Consider the following 20,248-nt stretch of genomic DNA (forward strand, 5'->3'; position numbering starts at 1 on the left):
CTGTGTAACTTCAAAATGTACAACATACTGATTTGCTGCATTTATATTGCAGTTGTAGCATCGCCTAACACCCCTATCATGTCATATAGTTCGCATTTCTTCTAGTGTTGGGAACAATTAAGGTCTAGTATCTTAACAAGTTTAATGTTTATAATGCAATTTTGTTGTCTGTAATCACTGTACTCAGTATTAGGTTTCCAGAATTTATTTATATACTCGATGCATCTTTGATTTTTGGCACAGGGCATTTTCTTTATATTTTTGGTACAGGGTTTCTCAACCTTGGCACTAATGACATTCGGGGCAGTCTAAGTCTTTGTCACGGGGCCTGTCCTGGGCACCACGGGATGCTTGGCAGCATCCCTAGACTCTACCCACCTGATGCAGTATCACCCCACCCCTAGTTATGACACCAAAAGTGTCAACTGGGAAGGGGAGAATCACCCTGGATTGAACCGCTGCTTCAGTCGTGGTTCACTGCAGAAAGAAAGCCATGTATAAAGTCCCGATAGCACATTTCTATACAACCCTCTCCCCCAGTGCAAATGGTGGTCACCTGCAAGCTCTTCTCATGGTTGGTTGTGGGCTGTCAAGAGCAAAAACTCATGTACTTTTAGCCCTGGGCCTGGCACATAGTCTGTAGAGAATATTTATTGGATGAATGAAAAAAGTGACTGATGAATACAAAAAAATTCTTTATAATGCCATGAATTTGAGGCAACTGGATGTCAAATAAGCCCCAAACTATGACTGGCTTGGTTAATTTCACACTGAATTTGTTGCCTTGAATTCATTTTGTTGTGTATTCGTTCGTTCTTTGACTCAGAAAACACTTCCTGAGATCCTGCTATGTGTAGGCAGCCTGGCTTGTTGGTTCCTGGCCAGGCACTGGTGCTGGATTGTCTAACCCTGCCACTGCTACATGTGGGTTTTGTGACCCCAGGCAAATTTCCTGCCCTCTCTGTGCCATGGCATATACGTTATGGAGTTATTATAAGGATTCAGCTACTGAATACATGTACACTGTTTAGACTATTCTCAGACACCCAATAAGTAAGCCCTATATGTGTTTGCTGTTACTGTGCCTCATTGGGAAGGTAAAGAGGGATGAGGTACAAAGATGTGCATCAGAACTTCTCTCATTTGAGGCAGAATATAATACGTGTTATAAGAGAGGATCACACTAAATGTGAGAGAGAAGCACGATCACACCAGTGGAGGATGGAGAAAGAAGGGGTGGCTTCGTGATGTGGAGACATTTGACTTGGGCCTCTGGGGATGGGTGGGTAAGATGGGAAGCCAGGCCAGGGGTGGTCCTCAGGAGGAACAACAGCAGAGCCAAGTCGTGGGCACATGGGGAGGGAATCCTGGTGGTCCTGTTGAGTTAACTCTGGGGAGGTGACGGGAGATAAGTCTGATAACACAGGGTAGGCCTGATGGAGGGTTTTGCGTGAGATTCAGTTTGTTCTTCATGACACAGCAGTGAAAAGTCTGAAACCCAGGCCCCACTTTTGTTACTTGCAGCTTGGTCCCAGGCACATCATGAAACTTCTTCAAGATTCAGATTTCTAACCTTAAAATGGAAAAATAATGCCTACCTCACAGAATTGTTATGAGAATTAGTATAAGTAAACTATATAGGGGGAGTGATCAAGATGGTAGAGTAGTAGAACATGGAGCTCACTTCCTCCCACAAATACATAAAAAATAGACCTACTCATGGAATGGTTCTCAGAGAACATCTACTGAACGCTGGCAGAAGACCTCAGACTTCTGAAACGGCAAGAAAACCTCCATGTAACTGAGTAGGACAAAAGAAAAAAGAAAAAAAAGAGAAAGGAATCGAGATGGGACCTGAGCCCCTGGGAGGGAGCTGTGAAAAAGGAAAGGTTCCTGCACCCTGGGGAGCCCCCTCACTAGTGGGGAGATCAGCTGGGATGGAGGGGGAGATTCAGAGCCTTGGAGCAGAGTGCAGCAACTAGTTTGCTGCAGCCAGAGCAGAGGGAGAACTGCACAGTCAGTGCTGCCCAGCACTCCCAGGCCTGAGACTTGTGTCTGCCAGTGCGGGGCAGGGCAGGGAGGAGCTGGGTGCTGAAGCTTGGGCTTGGAGGTCGGACTAAGGGAAAGGACTGGTGTTGGCTGCATGGAGATAGCCTGAAGGGCTGGAGTGTGGGTGCTGCCACAGCCAACGGTGTACGTGGAGGAAGCCCAGGCCCGCCATAGAGGTGAGACACCATTGTTGGGGGGCACACAAGGGGAGGGGTGGGAACCACCAATGCAGCCTCTTTCCCTGCATGTGTGCACTCTCAGGGGACAGTATACCGCCTACATGAGCTCTGCAGAGGTGGGATCCGGTAGTGTGAGCCAGCCACCACCACCACTGTGGGCTCTGAGGGCAGGCGTGAGCCACCGCCATCATAGGCTCTGGGGGAGGGTGCCAGCCGCCACATCTGCACAACCCCCATCAAGGGGATAATGGCCAGCACACACTGAGGAAAGAGGCGGCAGACATCCATACTAAAAACAGCCCTCACACCAAAAACATTAAACCCACACAAGCTACACAGCGATGCTCCCACACATAAATAGCCCTCCAATGCTACAGTAGATAATTGTTTCTCCTAAACTCACAGAGTAAGAGAAATATAAGCAAGATGAAGAAGCAGAGGAACCATTCCCAGTTAAAAGACCAAGAGAATTCCCCTGAAAGAACAAACAATGAAACAGACTTCTTCAGTCTAAAAGACACCAATTTCAAAAAGGAGATACTGAAAATACTGAAGGAATTAAAAAAGGTTGTCAAGGGCTTCCCTGGTGACGCAGTGGTTGAGAGTCCGCCTGCCGATGCAGGGGACGTGGGTTCGTGCCCTGGTCTGAGAAGATCCCACATGCCGTGGAGCGGCTGGGCCCGTGAGCCATGGCTGCTGAGCCTGCATGTCCGGAGCTTGTGCTCTGCAATGGGAGAGGCCACAACAGTGAGAGGCCCGCGCACAGAAAAAAAAAGGGCTATCAACAGAAATGCAGAGTACTGTAAAAAGGAACTAGAAACTATAAAGAGGAGCCAAGAAAAATTAGAAAACTCATTTGCTGAGATGAAAGCAGAGCTAAAGACAATGAATAGCAGAATAAATAATGCAGAAGAACGAATAAGTGATCTGGAAGACAGAATAATGGAAATCACCCAATCAGAACAGCAGACAGAAAGACAAATGAAAAAAAAAGATGAAAGCAATAAGAGGCCTGTAGGATAATATAAAGTGTGCCAATCTACGCATAATAGGGATTCCAGAAGGAGAAGAAAGAGAAAAGGGGATTGAAAATGTATTTAAAGAAATTATGGCTGAGAAATTCCCAAACATAATGAACGAAACAGATATCCAGGTTCAGGATGCACAGAGAGTCCCAAACAAGATGAATCCAAACAGACCTACATCAAGACATAGTATAATAAAAATGGCAAAAGTTAAAGAGAGGATTTTCAAGGCAGCAAGAGAAAAAGAGTTAATTACAAGGGAACCCCCACCAGGCTATCAGCTAATTTCTCTACAGAAACATTGCAGCAAGGTAGCAGGACACAAGATTAACATACAGAAATTGGTTGCATTTCTTTACATTAACAATAAAATATCAGAAAGGAAACCTAAAAAAACAATACCTTATAAAATCACACATACACACACACACACAAAAAGAAAACCTCAGGAATAAACCTGACCAAGGAGGTGAAAGACATGTGCTGAGAACTATAAAACATTAATAAAGGAAACTGAAGATGATTCAAATAAATGGAAAGATATCCCCTGCTCTTGGATTGGAAGAATGCATATTTTTGAAATGGCCATACTACCCAAAGCATTCTACAGATTCAATGTGATCCCTATCAAATTACCCAAGACATTTTTCACAGAACTAGAACGAGTCATCCTAAAATTGATATGCAACCATAAAAGACCCAGAATTGCCAAAGCAATCTGAGGAAAAAGAGCAAAGCAGGAGGCAGAACCCTCCCAGACTTCAGACAATACTACAAAGCTGCAGTAATCAAAACAGCATGGTATTAGCATAAAAACAGACATATGGATCAATAGAACAGAATAGAGAGCCCAGAAATAAACCCATACACCTACAGTCAATTAATCTTCAACAAAGGAGTCAAGAATATACAATGGGAAAAAGATAGTCTCTTCAGCAAGTGGTGCTGGGAAAGTTGGACAGCCACATGTAAATCCTGAAGTTAGAACATGCACAAAAATAAACTCAAAATGGCTTAAAGACTTAAACATAAGACATGACACTGTAAAACTCCTAGAAGAGATCATAGGCATAACATTCTTTGACATAAATCTTACCAATGTTTTCTTAGGTCAGTCTCCCAAGGCAATAGAAATAAAAACAAAAATAAACAAATGGGACCTAATCAAACTTACAAGCTTTTGCACAGCAAAGGAAACCATAAACAAAACAAAAAGACAACCTATGGAATGGGAGAAAATATTTTCAAACAGTGCAACTGACAAGGGCTTAATTTCCAAAATATACAAACAGCTCATACAACTCAACAACAAAAAACCAAACTACCCAATTGAAAAATGGTCAGAAGACCTTAATATAAACATTTCTCCAAAGAAGACACACAGATGGCCAATAGGCATATGAGGAAATGCTTAACATGGTTAATTGTTAGAGAAATGCAAATCAAAACTACAGTGAGGTACATCCTCACACCAGTCAGAATGGCCATTACTAAAAAGTCTACAAATAAGAAATGCTGGCGAGGTTGTGGAGAAAGGGAACCTTCCAACACTGTTGGTGGGAATGTAAGTTGGTGCAGCCACTGTGGAAAACATTATGGAGGTTCCTCAAAGAACTAAAGAGAGAATTACCATATGATCTAGCAATCCTACTCCTGGGCATATATCCAGACAAAACTATAATTCAAAAAGACACATACACCCCTATGTTCATAGCAGCACTATTCACAATAGCCAAGACATGGAAACAACCTAAATGTCCATCAACAGGTGAACAGATAAAGAAGATGTGGTACATATATACAATGGAATACTACTCGGCCATAAAAAGAATGAAATAATGCCATTTGCAGCAACATGGATGGACACAGAGATTATCATACTAAGTGAAGTAAGTCAGAAAGAGAAAGACAAATACCATATGATATCACTTATATGTGGAATCTAAAGTATGACACAAATGAACATATCTACAAAACAGAAACAGACATAGAGAACAGACTTTTGGTTGCCAAGGGGGAAGGGGGCTGGGGGAGGGATGGAGTGGGAGTTTGGGATTAGCAGATGCAAATTATTACATATAGAATGGACAAACAACAAGGTCCTACTGTATAGCACAGGGAACTATATTCAATATCCTGTTATAAACCAAAATGGAAAAGAAGATAAAAAAGAATGTATAAAAAAAAGAATATAAAGGGCCTAGCACAGGGTCTGTAAGCAGTATTAATTATTGCTATTCTACAATAGGGCCTGGATTGGAAAAGAAAAGAAAGAGACGAGAGAGGCAGAAGTATTCAGGAGGAGACAATGCCAGCTGACTTACGTGGGTCTCTCCCAAGCCTTGTTGCTAACAGAGCTAGTGGTGATGGCTGGAACAGGAGGCCAGATGACACTTACTTAACAAAACAAAGTACGCTGAGTGAGTACCTCATGTTGGCACCTCTGTACACAGGGGATTAAATAAGTAGGGTCCAGGCCCTGCCCTCAAGGAACCCACATTTCAGTAGGGGAGACAGACCTGACAATTAGAAATAATGATTCTGTAGGCCATTCTGCCTCACCCTCTGTGAGTGCTATATAAACACAGGAAGGTGGGGTGGGCTCATGAGAGGGCTGGGATGTGGGCAAAATCTAGGTACCGTTGAGCTGACTTTTTTGGCTCAGCTGTCATATGGCTCAGTCACCTGGGGGAGGGAGAACATTGAAAAAAAGACCATCAACAAGAGAAAATGAAAAGAAATCGAAATCTTTCTCACCTTCTGTCCCCAAAGACCAAGGTGAACAGGGGAGAGAGGGTGGAGGGGCGTGTGGTACTTTTATAAAGCACAGGAAGGTTTCTTTTTTTTTTTTTTAATTGGAGTCTAAGTGATTTACAATGTTGCGTTACTTTCTGCTGGAAAGCACAGTGAATCAGTTATACATATACATAGATCCACTCTGTTTTAGATTCTTTTCCCATATAGGTCATTATAAAGTATTGAGTAGAGTTCCCTGTGCTATACAGTAGGTCCTTATTAGTTATCTGTTTTATATATAGTAGTGAGGAACATTTCTGTAAACTTCTTTTCCCTCCTCGTATCCACATCCAAGTTCTCTACTACTTCTCTTTCCTGACTCTGACCTCATCTCCAAAATGGGCCCCTCTAAACCCAGCTGATGCACTCTCTTCCCTCCTGTACTTCCCCAGCTCAGCCCTTGTCACATGGGCTGGTTTCACCTCCCATGAGTCTTTCATGTGCTTTCGTTCTCGCCACTGCCCAGATGTGATACCAGCAACGGCCCAGAGCTGATCAAGCCAGTCAGTATCATTGCTATTTGGGAAGGTGGCCAAGGAGAGTGGAAGGATGACCTAGAATTCTCCTTAGAGGTAGAGACAATGAAAGAGGCTACAAATATGTATTGATTAGTGATTTTTGATACTGTTTTAAAGAATGATTGAATGACTCTTAAAAGAGAGAAATTTGAATTTTCCACAATAGCTACCTTTTTGGATGATATGTATTGACACAGCACAAGGGAGCTGCCTGCCTCTGATTGAACTGTAAGATGGTACCAGCACCTTCTTCTGTTATTACACTGACAATGACCTCTGGACAGAGATGGCCAGGAATCCACCTGCAGTGGAAGAAAGTTTGGGTTTATCAATGTGTTCAACAAAGGCAAATTTCACTCCATGGGGAACTGTGGGGCATCTCAGTAAGTGGAGATTAGAAAGAACTTCTTACAGGGTTTGGGCTGGTGATAGGTGATTTTGGTGAGGGTTCAAGGAAGCAGGGTTTTATTCTGGATCAGATGCTGTCAGAAAGCAGAGGTAACTATGATTGGGTGGAATTTTCTCTAGAAGGCACAGAAACATACCTCCCAGGGCTTCAGTCACTCTCCTGCTAGCGCCTTGGTGCACAAAGCCAGGGTCTGAAAACAGCAGAGGAAAGAGTCTCTTAACTCGCTTATTTTTGGAGGTCCTTTAGCTAACCCTCATTTCATCTCTAGCTCTATAACTAGAAAGTTAAATGGAGCTATTTTCTTAGTCACAATGAGATTTGTCCCACAATGAAGCCTTTCCAATTTTTAATTTTTAAAAGTCATCCCAGAGGGGCTTCCCTGGTGGCCCAGTGGTTGAGAGTCCGCCTGCCGATGCAGGGGACATGGGTTCGTGCCCTGGTCCGGGAAGATCCCACATGCCGCGGAGCGGCTGCTCCCGTGAGCCATGGCCGCTGAGCCTGCGCGCCCGGAGCCTGTGCTCCGCAACGGGAGAGGCCGCGGCAGTGAGAGGTCCGCGTACCGCAAAAAAAAAAAAATTCATCCCAGAAAGTGATAGATGGTCTTCCTGGGCTTGGCCACAGTTTGCCTCCAGACGCAATTTCATGGCTTACTGGGTAGGTTTGTGGTCAGCAGGACAGTAAATGAATCGCTGTAGCAGACTGTGACTGTTCTGTCACCTTGGGCACAGTCTCCTAACTTAATGTTCCATGGAAAACATTTTCCTCTGTCATCTCAGCACATCTCCCTTTGAGTTAAATATTTGTTTGTGAAATTCCCCTTTTGCACTTACAATGTTTGTGATAACTGATCCTTTTTTTTCTTTTTTTTTTTGGCGGGCCTCTCACTGTTGTGGCCTCTCCCGCTGCGGAGCACAGGCTCCGGACGCGCAGGCTCAGGGGCCATGGCTCACGGGCCCAGCCGCTCCGCGGCATGTGGGATTTTCCCGGACTGGGGCACGAACCCGTGTTCCCTGCATCAGCAGGCAGACTCTCAACCACTGCGCCACCAGGGAAGCCGCCATGATACCGATTCTTTAAACACCAGACTGCCAGCTTCATCTCCTCACCATACGGTCATCCTTTAAGGAAAATACACATGAGGCTTTCCACAAATAGCCTGTAATGCGTGGTGTGCACTGCACAATTCTTGACCTCCTCTTGAACTCGACGACCAGCGTGACTGTATGCCTTTGCCAAGGTTGCTGCACACAACTCTGTTATTCCATGGCTCGGGGCTGCTGGGGGACAGTGATTCTCAAGGAGAGTTCAGTGCATCTGTCACCTCGTGTCCCCAGAGGATAAGCCAGACATAGCTCTCTCAAGGGTTCTGAGCCTTCCCTGGACTCATGAGTGGACTTACAGACAGAGGGCAACAGAATCTCTTAAACTTATGTTTATGCGTTTATCATTTGAAGGACGTGAAATGCTTTCGTATCTTTTAAATAACAGACTAAGAAGATTTCATAATTCTCTTATCATTAGGCTTTTGACCAATAAATCTACCCCATGTGATACCAGATGATTCTTTCTGGCCTTGGAATGAGATTCCTTTCTAAAACTGTAAGGATTGCAGTTGCAACCAGGTCCTTGATGAAGTCTGCGGGTCCGAGCGGCTTGGCACCCGTGCTTGGCTTTCTAGCATCCTTTGGGTTTTGTAACTGAAGCCAGAGCTTATCTAGCATCCAGATTTCAGAGAAATAGAAACAGCCTCCAAGCAGCGGAAGGAGGAGAGGGGTGAGGCTTCAGTGCTCTGAGGGCTCTGACGGCCCCTCCAGAGTTAAGGCAAGAGACCGAACGGACCATGGTCAGATCACATACACAGATGGAACTTTGATCCTCAATCTGCCATTGAGGACTGGACCAATGAGGACCATTCCAGAAGGCCCGCCGATGCTCTAATGGCCCCTCCAAGGTGAAGGGATTCTATCAGCCCCAAGGAAGCAGTAGGACTTCTCAGTTTAGAGTCATTTCCAGTGGCAACCCCGGAACCTTGTACACAAGGAAGATATTCTCCCAATAGGCCTTATCGGGGCGGGGGAGGGGGGTGGTCGTAGTGCAGAGGGTGTCGGCAAATGTGCGCATGCTCCGTCCTCGGAGCATCCGGTGAACACCCTAGTACTGAGCGTCAGAAAGGATACCTTTAAACGAAAATACAACGCCCCCGCACTAAAAGTTCCCTGTGTGATCTAGCAGGGTCAGTCTAAAGAAGTCGTCATGCTAACTAACCATGCCTCTATCACACTGGGTAAATGTTTTAGTAATTGAAGTGAACCTGGGAGAATGGAACTTGTACAGAATCAGCAATTTTGACAAAAGTTTCGCTGTGTGGAGGCATCCGAGGGGTAAGAACAGTCCTAAAGTAGACTAATTCTTTTAGATTACTAATTTGAACTGACGCAGAGAAGGACAGGTTTTCCCCTGAAGAGAGGACGCTTATTTTTTCTCCTTTGCCAGCTGTGCCCATCCCCACAGGACAAGCCCCTAGAGGGGTTAGGTCCCTCTTCAATCACCAACCAACTTTGCCCCTTGGGCAAGTTGCCTCTCTGGGCCTGGGTTTTCTCATCTTTAAACGTGGTGAAATAGTACTAATAGGCAACATTTATCGAATGCTTGCTCTTTGCCAGGCAGTTTTAAGCATATCATATCTATTAACTTACAGAAGCCTGACAACAAAGTTAACTTCACTTTGCTTTTCCAAGATGTATGTATGTGTGTGTTTAATCTTGAAATTTTAAATAATTTTACTAACATCGAGGAATTGATGTATGTATTCAAGTGAAAACAAATGTACTATGCCCTGCACATAATGAATCTGCGTGTGATAAATGGGTGTAAGAAGTACTGTGATGTTCCTTGTTGTTCGCTGGATTTATAGTGAGTGGAAATCTTACTTGAGAAATACTTCAAAGAAGCCTGATTTTTTCCCATTGTGAATTAATAAACTTTCCCCATACTGTTGAGTAGTAACCTGTCTCAATGTATTAGTTTTTGGGTCTTGCTCCTTCAAAAAGTTATTTAAACCTCCTTGCATACTTAATGCAGCACAGAGAAAAACTAAGCTATTTGCTAATGATGGGCCCATAACCAGCTGAAAATATGTAAAACAGTTATATTGTGTTTATGAGGATGTTAGTGACAGGAGGACGGGGATTTTGTCCATTTCTTTTCCCACTGCTGTGCTCCCATAGTTTAGAACAGTGTCTGGCACATTGTAGGCAATGAACATTTATTGAACGAATGAATGAATGAATGGGACAGCAGACAGGAATGCACACCCTGTCTTTATAGAATTGCTTTAAGCAGAGCTGCAAGAAGCTTAAGTCTGTTGTTTTTTATCAAATGAATTAATGCAAATGAATGAGCGAATGTTGTTTATCGAATGAATGCCCATTAAAGAATTTTGAAAATTGTGAAGCACTATAGAAATAGAGGGTGTCACTTTTATTTCCTGCTGGGTAAGTGGTTGGAAAAAAAGGTTCTATAGGGAACAGTATCCGGCTAAGTTTGTTCTGAGTTTATTTAAGGAAAATAATCAGAGCACTGTATTCTATTTGAAAATTGAAAAGGGTCCAGGAAGTAAAATGTGAGGAAAATCTGGCTTCTCTGATCGTTTGCTGAGTGTGTGGCAGATGTCTTTGTAATTCAGCATAATTGTTTTTCCACCCAAAGCCAATGCTAATCTTTTAACAGCTTCTTACCACATTAGACTCAGTCTTTCACTCTATCAATTCCATCTGAAGAGTCAGTTTCATCTGTTTGAAAGAAAGCAGAATGACATTCACCCAGATGCTCCAGGAAGTGCAGGGAAGCTAGTTAGGTCACAGTCCTCTATTCCTAACTTGATGCGTTGAATGTTATCCCAGCAACTAGCTGAAACCCATGACGTCCCAATACCACCTCTGACTGTTGGGCCCCTACTCCATGGTTTTTAAAAAAATTTATTTTATTGAAGTATAGTTGATTTACAATGTTGTGTTAATTTCTGCTGTACAGCAAAGTGATTCAGTTTTATATATATATATATTTTCATATTCTTTTCCATTATGTTTTATCAGCATATTGAATATAGTTCCCTGTGGTATACAGTAGGACCTTGTTTATCCATTCTATACATAATAGTTTGTGAGCCTTGTTGCCAGTGTCAACAAGTTGATCCAGTTCTCTGTAGACACCCCGACCATAGTCCACTTAAAGATGCATAAATTGTAGATCTCAATGTTGATAATACACAACTGGTGATTAAGTTGTTTATTGCCCTTTTCCACTGGTGATTGTAAAATGTGATTTATTTAGAATTGAAATCTCTTGAGCAAACTCTGTGAAGTTCTCTTGGTTGGGGAGAACTCTATCCTTTTGTTATATTTGCTTTTTTTCTTTTTAAATTTATGCCTCCCCACTTTATCCTTAATTCTATCACTTCTGGATAGTTCTTTTTAAAAAAGTATTAATTGTCACTTTTTTTTCTTTAAGCCCTCAACATGAATGGAAGTAATTAATCAAATGGTTATTGCCCACAAGCTCACTCTGCAGGAGTGCTACTTGACATCATTGGTAATTATTATAACTTAGTTTCCCAGCTTTTCCCAAAGATATATCTTGAGATTTTTTTCAAGAAATCTGGCCCTATTTCAGATGATGTTAAGGGAAATTTTATGAGTGTTGTGGCCTAAGGATGTTTTCCCCTTTGGTTTAGCTACTTATTATACCCTGGTGGTGGGATTGTGAAAATACTAGCAAAGAACAAAGACCCAAAGAGGAATATCCCCTGGGTAAAGGTCCTCTGGATTACCCTCTGAACATGTCAGGCTGCTGTCTGCTGCAAGGATCAGAAAACCTCAACCTAATTGTCTTGAAGAATAAGGGAATTCCTTAATTCACATCACAAGGTGTCCTGAGGGAGGGCAGGTTTCAGACACTGTTTGTTAGGTTCTGTCTGTGACCCTCTTGGCCCCACCATCCATTGAGGGTAACAAGAGCCTACAACAATCCTAGGCATCACCTCCAGACATTGCCCAGAGAAAATGTGGGCCTTTTTTTCTGTATGTCTTTTGAAGAGCACGTCTTCCCATGCAAACTCCAGCAGATGTCTCTTGGTGAGTGAGTGGCCAAAATTGCATGATAAGACCATTCTTAAAGCAATCAATAGCAAGGGGACGGGATTGCCATGGAAGGTTGGTGAAGCCTTTGGCTTTTTGGCAGAAGCAGGTTATTCCGATAAAATTGGGGTTTAGTGTAGGCAACCAAGAGCTTCAGCTGTGCCCTTGGAGGACCATCAAGGGAAGAGAAGAAATTTAAATAGAGTTCTTGACGTGTTCCAGGTGTATGTGTGTAGGTCTGAAAGAGACAAAACAGTCTGTTAAACATTTGAAGTCGAGGAGCATTAGGCAAGACACTAAAACACTGGGATTACAGAGCTGAAGTAAATGTATATCTTGGTCCTGCCATCCAGGAGAGAGTTCTAACTCTAATTAGAACTCTAGATTTAACTCTAGAATTAATTCTAATTAGGTAGCCTCAATTCATCTTTCAGTTAGCAAACCAGTAAATAAGACAAGTAGAGAAAGAGCTTCGGGGGAAGGGAGTGCTAATGACATTAGTGTAAATAGAGCTTCTGAATGAATGGAAGATTTCATTTATTTTTCCAGTTGCCCTTCCCCACTATTTAAAAAGTATTATTAAATACCTTCTTGCAAATTATCCTGTCCTGGGTACTGAGATAGATCAGTTAAAAGATGACTGATGGAATTAAAAATGCACTTCTGATTTGCCTCTGATTAATGGCATGTTGGCTGCGAGGTGGGCTGGCTGGGTTCTGACCCATAATTCTGAAGGTCATGGTGATTACAGGTATGGGATGGCTTACAGCCCTCTCCTCTAAATGGCTGTTACAGAAGTACCTCTTAAGTGCTAAACCATTTGACATGCCTTTTATCATATCCTTATGACTCTGCATGTGACTAATATGTGCTTTTTCTGATTTTATTCTTACTTATTTTTTAATTCCTTTGGGAGTCTGTTTTTATTTAATGTGGAAAAACATTAAAGGAAACCTCTTAACTAATAGTGAAAAATAATTTCACAGTATATTCCTGCTTACAAGGGCTTTTATTGAAAAGAACAAAGAAACTGAGAGGGCTTTGGTGAAATTCAATTGACTACAGGCTCAAGTATGGAAAACTAGTACTTTCTGAGGTAGCTTTTTACCTTTTTCAAAATATAATTGGGGAGGAGAGGGTAGTTTTTGCAATTGACCAGTTCTAGAAAGGCTGAAAAATAAAAAAAATTTCTTCTCTGTTGTGTGTCTGGCAAAATCTTACTTAATTTCTTTCTTTTAGGTAGGGATGCCTGCCAACGTGCAAAAAAGAGCACCTTAAATATTCTTCTGCATTTTATAACTAACGTGATTTGGCATCCCTTGATTTTGGCAGCAGGTTGTATGTGAATTGTAGATCACCAAAGAGAGCGATTGGTGGCTTACTCAACAGCCAGTTAATGTACAACTGTGAAAACTCACTGGTTCAAAGCCACTGCGGACTAGAACTTCACCTAATGCTTCTTAATTTAGTGGGGTTTTTTGTCTGTGTGTGTCTTTAATATGTCTCACAACCCTAACACGGACCCTTGCAAATGACTCAAAATCTGGGGAAAATGCTAAGAGCAAACATTCATGTACCAGATTCCATGGGGCCTTCATCATTTTTAATGTGAAAAGAATCTGGTTTTGGTTTCTTTCATCTTTTATGGCCAAATTGGGTCCAGAAGATGAAACCATGCACCAACACTTTCTGACTCAACAGCACTGGTAATGGAGAGGAAATGTGTAGAGATCAGATCTGTGCGATCAGATGTCCAAGGTAGAGGTGAATTGTTTTCCTTCATTCTTGAAACAAAGAGAGGAAAACTGTCTTCAGGTCTCAGAACAACTGTGGGCAGGAAATAACTTCAGAGGCTCAAAGTCTGGCTGTCTTTGAGATCTGCTTGGAAGGGTGACCTGCATGAGAAGGTGTAATGGCATACCCCATGCCCACGGTCCCCACCAAGGAAGGCCCCTTGGGGGAGCTGTAAAGCCCTTTCAGGTGTCTGCGTATTTATTACCTTTCCTTCAAAGGAAGGGTTCTTTTTCTTTTGCGGTACGTGGGCCTCTCACTCTTGTGGCCTCTCCCATTGCGGAGCACAGGCTCCGGACGTGCAGGCTCAGAGGCCATGGCTCACGGGCCCAGCCGCTCCGCGGCATGTGGGATCTTCCCAGACCGGGTCACAAACCCGTGTCCCCTGCATCAGCAGGCAGACTCTCAACCACTGCGCCACCAGGGAAGCCCAAAGGAAGGGTTCTTAAATTGTGATATGTGGATGTCCAGAAGATCCATAAATGGGCTTCAAGGAAGTCTGTGGAACTCTCTGGAATCTTGAGTTCATTTTTTCTTGGTAGAGAGATCTTCATTTACATCAGATTCTGAAAGGAGTCCCTGTTCATTCTCAAAATAAAGACATAGTCAAGACATTCTGAGCTTCTGTTTTAAGGTTTCTCTCTTCTTGTGTAAAGTTGAATATTGAATAGTGGCTAGAATTAAGTGAATTCTGAATATATATATGTATACACACATACATGTGTGTATATATTTATTTATGTTTCTTTTAAAAATTTATATTTTAATCAAAGTTGTACCTATTTTCAAAGTCAAACAGCTCCACAATGTTCATTATAAAAATAAAGCACTGCCTCTCACCACCCCCATCTCTGCTTCACAGGGGCAAGCACTTTCAACTTTCTTAGCTATTTCTTTTGGAGTTTGCCTCCATATTTCTAAATAAAATGACTATACTGCGAGTCTTGGTTTTCGCAGTGTTAGCTGTTACCTATTGACGGTCCACTTACAGAAGAGGATATAGGTGTTATAGTTCTCCCCACCCCCAGATAGGCAGGGATCTTGCAGGTGTTTGCACACACAAGTATACACACACTCGCACAACCACCCACCCCCATTCCTCCAATATACTTATATAACAATATTTGGTTAGCTCAATATTCTTTGCTTCCATTATTATTCCCATGTAAATTTTATTCATACCTGGGTCACATAGTATGCTGTGATCACATTTCTTATTTTGTACAAATTTGTTTCTCTTGGAGCTAATAAACTTTTTAGTGTTCGAGAAAAACATCCTCAAAATAATTTTTTAGTGTGTCTTTTTCTAATTCATCCCCAAAACTCGCTTCCAGAGACATGGATCTTCTCTCAAAACATCCTTACCTATCAGGTCGTCCATCACGATTATCATTTCTTGGAGAAAAGCTCCCAGAGCCTCTGTCCATGGCCAATCTCTGGGTCTGTTGCCCTTGGATCTGTTTTCGTCATCACCTTGCACTCCTCTCATCTCTGTTCTGATTGGACCACCTGCTGGACGGAGTTAGGCTTTCCATTATCTTGGTTTGCTCCCTTGGTTTATTGTAACATATTTTTTGATAATGTTCCAAGAAAAGTTGCATGCATAATAAATGTTTTGAGAGTTTGCATGTTTGAAAATATTTTAATCCTGCCCTCACAATTGTTTGGCTTATTTTAGAATTCCAGGTTTAAAATGATTTTCCTTCAGAACTTTTGAAAATATATAAACAACAGTACTTTATTGATTAAAAAGTTTAGTAGATATACATTTGTGTAAAATAAGTAGTTTCCAACGTACATTTTTATAGGTAGATATTAGTAATATCTTGGTAAAATAATGTAATATAATGAACAAAATCATTTTTCTAAATCTAGGCGGCAAAACAACAACATAAAAACTGTAGGTTCCCTCACCCTCATAAACATGATTAAATGTTAACTTCTGCTGAGTAGTAATTTTACTGGAGCGTTGCAAGGCTTAGTTTATAGTGGTTATTTACAAATAGATAAAACAATTTAGTATAATTAACAAATGTCAAAATAATTTTAAAAATTGACCTATGTAATCTACTGAAGTCATAGAATACTTCCTCTTCTAAGAACATGCATAATAACTCAAATATAACATATTGATAGAGTTCCTAAAGGTAAATGCTAAAAAGTTCCTTAAAAGGAAACCATATCACATTTGACCATTCATAGTTACTCGAGGAAAAATGTGCAGTATTAATGAGAAACGTGAGTATTTTTGAAGTAGTATACCTTCAAAGCTAATATTTTTAACTTATCCTTTTTTTAGTTTTGGTTTGACCAAATATAAAACAAAACTCCCACCCTCTCCTTAAATTGAACTTCTTTTCAATCTCTATACCTCCCATTGATGAAAATGAAAATGCAAATAAACCAACACCCACTGCTGTCTTTACTCCCATTAGTTCCCTTATTATATCAATTTTGGGGGACTAACTTGAAAATATCAGTAGAAATGTTGAAAGAAAGCAAACACTTTGAATTTCAACTCACATATTAGTGTACTACACAGTAAGGTACACTAAAAAGGAAAAAGGCCACATTTTGCCCACAGTAGGTGAACATCAGTACCTTTGACCTTTGGCACCTGAAATCTACTGGCATTGATTTCAGATACATCTTATTCTTGGACAACATATGGAAAAATTTGTATTACTCAGAATGAAGGAAATAACAGCGGATGACAACGGGTGAGACCATCCAAACACGACACAGTGATCACTACTAATCTCATTCCATCAGAAAATTATCCAAAAAGAGAACAAAGTCCCTTTTTGTAAGTACCAGGGCTCCATTTGGCCAAACCCACAAGCACATCCTGGGTCTGGGATCTTGAAGACTAACCCCCAAATGAACCTAATGAATAATGCTGAGACTGATCTTTAAAATGGTTTTGCAACAGGCCTATTAAGGCTTTTAAAATTCTTTTAAAAGAGAGAACACTATATTCAAATTTAGTTAATGAAAATATAGTTTACTGACTCTCTCACTTTGTAGGTAAGAATCCTAATTTAAAATCCAATAATTGGAGCTTATAAACTATTTTGACTTTTTTCTGTAGCACAATGTAACCAATATTAACTTTCGAGGAATAAACATTTTAGAAGATTATAAACTAAAAATGGCTTAGAATGAGTTTACTCCAATTGCTTTAACTTTTAAAATTATTTGGCATCAGAATCCAGAGTACTTTTAAAATCACCCCGTGGAAGCCTCTTTTTTTTCTCCAAAGCTATTTAAGTACGATTTTTCTCATTATATTGTTTCCCATTGTTTTACTTGGTAAGCAGATAAGTGTATAGGTAAATTATCTGTGTTGAATGGTAGCTGCAAGCTGGCTTTAAGTGTTGTGCTCAAACATACACAGTAAGAACCAAGAAAGAGACAAAGTGGGACTGTGTGCTCAGTGATGGCCTCATCCCAGGTCCCATCAGCTAGTCTTTCTGTATCAGTAGATAGACGTCTTGCCACTCAAAAACAACTTAAAATGAATTTTTTTTAATTAAAAAAAATTTTTTTAATTTTTAATTGAAGTATAGTTGATTTATAATGTATTAGTTTCAGGTGTACAGCAAAGTGATTCAGTTTTATATATATATATAGATATCTATATATATTCTTTTTTGGATTTTTTTCCATTATATTACAAAATAATGAATACAGAGCAAGAAAAAGACATTGAAGAACTAAAGAAGCAGCTAAGTCTCCTCTCTCAGGTCAAAGTGTTTAAGGATGACCTGAAAGATGGGGGTGTGCCCATCTAGCCTTAATAGGCTCTATAGATATGGAAGTGGACTTAAACTCTTTAAGCTAAATAGTAAACTGGAATGTAAATTTTCAATCTTTATTAGGGTATAGATGGTATAACTCTTAATTGTATTTAGTAAGCCTGTACAAGTCTTGTTTATCTATTTTATATACAGTAGTGTTTATATGTTAATCTCAAACTCCTAATTTATCCCTCCCCCACCCTGTTTCCCCCTTGGTAACCATAAGTTTATTTTCTATGTCTGTGAATCTATACCTGTTTTGTAAATAAGTTCATTTGTATCATTTTTTTAGATTCCACATATAAACAATGTCATATGGTATCTGTCTTTCTCTGTCTGACTTAATGAATTTCTTTTCTTGATATAAATCAATAGTTCTAATCAACGATTAGCTAGTTAGGTCTATTGACCTCAAAGAAGTTAATTATTAATGATACTGTCTGAGCAGTTATTGAAAACCAATTCCAGCATTCATGGTTAAATAGGAAGAAAAATGAAAAGAAATTTACAGCACAATTAAAAAACATAACAATGATGAATAATGTTAAAGTACTTTTTTAGGAAAAAAAGATGCTTTTATCTTTCATCTAAAAAAGAAAGCAAAATTAAATTCCACAGGAACTGTTAAAAGGATGAACATTCTTCCAACAACTGCATGAATAACAACATTCCTGCTCTGGCGGTTCCCTTACACAGGTGCTCAGGAGCACAGCCATCTCCGTTTCCACCCTGCATTTGCTTTTGCATCTGTGTCTGCATTCATGAAATTCACTTGCATTCATCTCTTGCATGCAACTAGCATTTCCAGCAAGGTGTGGTCTTTATTCAGATCTTCGCTTTTTTGTTGTTTCTCTTAAGCCTTTCATAGTGAAATCCTGGGTTAGCCCCTTGAGGTCTGCGGGTGGGCGATGAGTTCTGTGCTCAGCTACTGTCATGTTGTCCTGGGGTCTTCATGCCCACAAAGCCCCACGGACAGCAATGACTTCTAACCCCTCGCCATTCATGTCTATCTGCAGAAATTGGAATCCGAGACTTGAGGGAGCCTAGTCTGATCTTTAAACTCTTCATCTTCATCTGATTCTTCTCCTAGGAAGTGGTAAACTTTGATGTTATGTTTTTCAATTTTATCAAGAATCTATTTCTTCAATGGCGGTCATTTTATCACTAAGGTTGTCAACTTTTGCAATTACAGATACAATAGTTCATGTGTATTATCTTCATAAATTTAGCTTCAAGTAATTTAAGTTCATGATCAAAAGATGAAAGTATAAAAACAACAATGCATCGTGTTCTCTGTGATATGACCGTCTGTTCAATACATGTTCATCACACAGATAACATTTGAACTGCTCATCAATGTAAGAGATAATATTCAACCCTGCAGTTGGCTATATCACCATATCTTGGTGTAACCACTGCTGTAAGTCACAGTTTGACCCCTTCTCTCTCTTTGATCTTAACTCTTTAAGCCTTGATTTGGAAAGTTTTTTCAATTGTCTCTGTTCCATGTAAAATTATTTTGTGTTGGAGATCAGTCAAGGGTAGTCTATGAGCATGAATTTTTAATCATCAGTATGAACTAAAAAGCACTTTCACTGGACTTGATTGGGAAGATTTACAAATGCAAAATAGCCAAAAAATTCTGGATTAGTAAGTAAACTGAGCAGCCTGCTTGAACATCTTTTAAAAAGTTTGGTGGGTCAGCAGAGAAGTCAAAGAGTGGATGCCAACTGACTGAGCCACAGAGCCCACTGACATCTGTGGTCATGCTTTCAAAAATATTAAAATAACAGATTTATTGAGATATAACTCACACATCCATTTAAAGTACACAATCAAGTGGTTTTTAGTATATTCATAGGGTTGTGTGGTCATGACCACTATCTAATTCCTGAATATTTCCATTACCCTCAAAAGAAACCTTGAATCGTTCACAGTCATTTGCCACTTCCCCCATCCCCTAGCAAACACTAATCATCCTTACATTTGTATGAATTTGCCTATTCTGGACATTTCATGTAAATGGAATCATAAAATATGTGCTTCTTTTCTGACTGGCTTCTTTCACTTAACATATGTTAGCAAAGGTTCATTCATATTGTAGTATCAATAATTCTTTCCATTTTATGGCTAAATAATATTCCATTGTGAGGGTATTGCAATTTTGTTTACTCATTCATCATTTAATAAACATTTGAATTGTTTCCACTTTGGGGCTATTACAGATAATGCTTCTATGAACATTCAAGTACACGTTTTTATGTGGATGTATGTTTTCAGTTCTTTTGGGTCTATGCCTAGGAGTGAAATTGCAGGTCATATGGAAACTCCATGTTTAACAGTTTGAGGACCCACCAAACTGTTTTCCAAAGGGGTTGTACCATTTTACAGTCCTGCCAATAATATATGTGGGTTCCATTTTCTCCACAGCCTTGCTAACACTTGTTATGGTCTTTTTCATTATAGCTAACCTAGTGGATGTGAAGTGGTATCTCAAGTGGTTTTGATTTGCATCCCCTAATGACTAATGATGTTGGGCATCTTTT

At 40.5% G+C, this 20,248-nt stretch overlaps 1 long non-coding RNA gene across 3 annotated transcripts in view; it reads right to left on the reverse strand.

The window, feature by feature from the left end:
- The window catches only part of LOC116762732, a 50,604-nt gene that overhangs the window by 2,756 nt on the left and 27,600 nt on the right, over nucleotides 1-20,248 (reverse strand). Inside the window, exons 3-7 of one of the 3 annotated variants that reach the window (XR_004352332.1) lie at nucleotides 15,268-15,414; nucleotides 14,111-14,490; nucleotides 10,714-12,349; nucleotides 7,113-7,166; nucleotides 6,738-6,869 (exon numbers count right to left, since the gene is read on the reverse strand). This is a non-coding gene — a long non-coding RNA (uncharacterized LOC116762732). Of the gene's footprint in view, nucleotides 1-6,737; nucleotides 6,870-7,112; nucleotides 7,167-10,713; nucleotides 14,491-15,267; nucleotides 15,415-20,248 lie in introns of all 3 variants that reach the window. The other 2 variants (XR_004352333.1, XR_004352331.1) reach the window with 2 other exon arrangements.

Source organism: Phocoena sinus, chromosome 11 (genome assembly GCF_008692025.1).
Source record: "Phocoena sinus isolate mPhoSin1 chromosome 11, mPhoSin1.pri, whole genome shotgun sequence".
NCBI classification, from domain to species: Eukaryota; Metazoa; Chordata; class Mammalia; order Artiodactyla; family Phocoenidae; genus Phocoena; species Phocoena sinus.